This window comes from Pteropus vampyrus, unplaced genomic scaffold (assembly GCF_000151845.1).
Source record: "Pteropus vampyrus isolate Shadow unplaced genomic scaffold, Pvam_2.0 Scaffold18, whole genome shotgun sequence".
Lineage (NCBI taxonomy): Eukaryota > Metazoa > Chordata > Mammalia > Chiroptera > Pteropodidae > Pteropus > Pteropus vampyrus.
In genome coordinates, this window is record NW_011888799.1 from 9,874,012 (window position 1) to 9,877,375 (window position 3,364).

The window sequence follows — 3,364 nt, forward strand, 5'->3', positions numbered from 1 at the left end:
TTCAATATTTACTTTGCAATTCTTGAAGTTTTCTGGAGCGATAGGAAATTAAGATTTTACTCAAACTGATACCAGTTTACATTCATTAAAATGTCTAAAGATGTACTATTTAATCTTACTTATTTCAAGTAATGTATAAGAAAACTAAGCATGAACAGTTATATGTTTATTATTTTTAGTGTCCCAGTTGAAATAAAATATAAAAAATTCTTAAATATAAGAGTGTGTTCCTACTTAAAACATGGAAGTGATTTATTATGTATTACTTAATTTTTTCCTTTAATTTTGTTATTTTTTTCACCTTTTTGTTAGGGCTTATTATTTTTGCAAATAAAGAGCTCTCATTGAAATAAAGATAGCTTTATGAAAAAACTCAGTACATTTTCCAGTTTTGTATTACTTAATTTTCACTGCATATATCTGCCATGTAAATTTGGAAAGTTATTCCAAGATACCTTATTATTACAAGTTATTACAAGATAATGTAATTTGTTAAAAACATTTCTTGTTTTGTTGTTAATTTGGAGAAAATACCTTCTTTGTACAGGAAGATCTGGAATGGTTGTATCTAGTAGATTAGGTTATATATACATGCAAAAACTCGAATACTGTTTTAAAATACTTTTGTTTCTACTGCCAGTGCTATTTTTATTGCCCATTTTTATCTCTTGCCGAAAGTATTACTATATTCTCTTAACTGATTTCTCTTACTTTAGTCTCTTGTCTGGCTTATATATTACATTGTTACTAGATTGATTTTTTTAATAGATTGTTTTTTAGAACAGTTTTAGATTCACAGTGAAATTAATCAGAAAATACAGAGTTCCCATGTACTCCCTACGCCCACACATACACAGTTTCTTCCCCATTATCAACATCCTGCAGCAGAGTGGTACATTTGTTCCGATAAATGCATCTCCATTGATACATTATTATCACCTAGAATTTATAGTTTACATTTAGGGTTCACTTCTGGTATACATTTTATAAGTTTTGATAAATGTTTATTTTGACAAATGTGTCACTGTAATATATAGGATTGTCTTACTGCCCTAAAAGTCCTCCATGCTCTCTGCCTTTTCATTTCTCCCTTCCCCCAATCCCTGGCAACCACTGATCTTTTATTGTCTCTGTAATTTTGCCTTTTTCAGAATGTCATAGTTGTAATCATACTTTATATAGTTTTTTCAAATTAGCTTCTTTCACTTTGTAATATATTTAAAGTTTTCATATCTTTTTCAAGGTTTAGTAACTCATTTCTTTTTAGTGCTGATTAGTATTCCATTGTCAGATGTACCATAGTTTATCTGTTCACCTACGAGAAGAGTATCTTGGTTGCTTCCAAGCTTTGGCAGTTATGAATTAAAGCTGCTATAAATGTATCCATGCAGGTTTTTGTATAGACATAAATTTTCATTTCATCAGGGTAAATACCAAAAAGTGTGATTGCTAGATTGTGTGATAAGAGTATGTTTAGTTTTGTAAGAAACTGCCAAACTGTCTTCCTAGATGGTACAAAGTATACCATTTTTCAATTTCACCAACAGTGAATGAGAGTTCCTGTTGTTCCACATCCTGGTCAATATTTAATATTGTCAGGAACTGATCCCAAATTACATTTTTATTACCATCTTCTAAAGATTTTCACTCATTGAATATAGCAGCCACACTCTTGTCCCTGAATATGTTATACACCTTGATAGCTTTTATTTCTTTTTCATGATCTGCACTCAGCTTGGAAGGTTTTTCTATTTCTTTATTTTTTTACATTGGAGAATTTTTATGATACAAAAATAATTTATACTTAACAAAGGTATTTCTTAATCTAATAAACTAATCTAATAATCTAATAAACTACTCCTGGACTCAGACCTAATGATAGTTATGTCACAAAGATTAGTCCTTTGTGACATAATTATCATTAGGTCTGAGTCCAGGAGTAGTTTATTTTAGTATTTGGTTATAATCTGTCCTACATGAAAAAAAAAAATCATCTTACAAAGATATGTAGAACCAAATGTAAGAAGTATGTTGCTGGCTTCATTATCTACATTATGACATCCCTTTTGTAGTTCTATCAAGTAGATAGAGAGTTGCTAAAATTCAAATACATACTTTCCCTATTCCCTGAAATCAGTCAGTTGATCTTAAAAACTGAGTAGAAGGTGATGCAGTTTTATTACGTTTATCTGCTCAAAATCCTGGTATATACAGTGGAATATTACTTAGCCATTAAAAAAATGAATTCCTACCATTTGCAATGACATGGATGGACCTAGAGGTTATTATGCTGAAATAAGTCAGACAGAGAAAGAAAAACATCATGATTTCACTTATATGGGGAACCTAAGGAACAAAAAGAACACAGTAATCAAAAACAGACTCACAAATATAGTGGTCAATTTGATGATGGACAGAGGAGAGAGGGATTGAGGGACTGGGAGAATGAGGTGAAGGATTAAGGGATATCAACTACAAATTAGTAGTTGATAGTTGGTCACGGGGAGGGGAGCATGCCAGAGGGAATGCAGTTAACATTAATATGATGCCTAGGTGGAGGGCCAGTGGAGGGAGGGAGCATTTAGGGGGATAATTTTATGAATTATATAGATGTCTAATGTACTGTATACTTGAAACTAATTTAAATAAATAAATTAGAAAAAACTGGTCATAGTGAAGTAGCAGGGCTGAATTTGCCTTCCTGCGTTTAATAACTAGAAAACTGGACAAAATATATGAAATAATTTTCGATATTGGGTAATAGACAAAGACTGTTAACACTGAGAGAAGTTATCACTGAAATTATAAGCCCTAAAATTATCCCCAGTTTATTGACTAGAAGCAGTTTATGGGCAGCAGAAGAGAGGAAGCCAGATAGAATCCAGTGTGGTTTTTTTTTTTTTTTTAAACAGAGTTGAGGAGATTGGAAATAGGTGTTTAAAAGGAGGCAAAGGTAGCTACAGTTTGTAGGGCGGAGTGCCAGAATGGAGGTAACTGCACAGAGAGAGCACACGGAGATCTCTATAGAGTTTACCATGAGGCTTTGGTTGAATACTGAATTAATACATGTGTGAAGAAAACTTCCATAGCTGGAGAAATAACTATTGGAAAGCATTTGATGAAGCAATTTCTGGAACTCACAAATTGTTCATGTTCCCATAGCCACAGTGGAAAGACCTCATAAGGCATTGGTTAGAGTCCATCAAAGGGCATATCACCTTAGACTAAAGGGTTCTCTGTATCTGCTTTGGAAACAGATCCAAATGATTCCAGAACAAAATTCAATACAATTAAAAAGAATACAGGCATGACTTGTTTTATTGTGTTTGGCTTTATTGTGCTTCACAGATGTGTTTTTCACAAA

At 32.3% G+C, this 3,364-nt stretch overlaps 1 protein-coding gene across 1 annotated transcript in view; it reads left to right on the forward strand.

Moving 5' to 3' along the window:
• Positions 1 to 3,364, forward strand: part of CD2AP (CD2 associated protein) — a 110,850-nt gene that overhangs the window by 74,111 nt on the left and 33,375 nt on the right. The gene's annotated exons all lie outside the window — the stretch shown is intronic.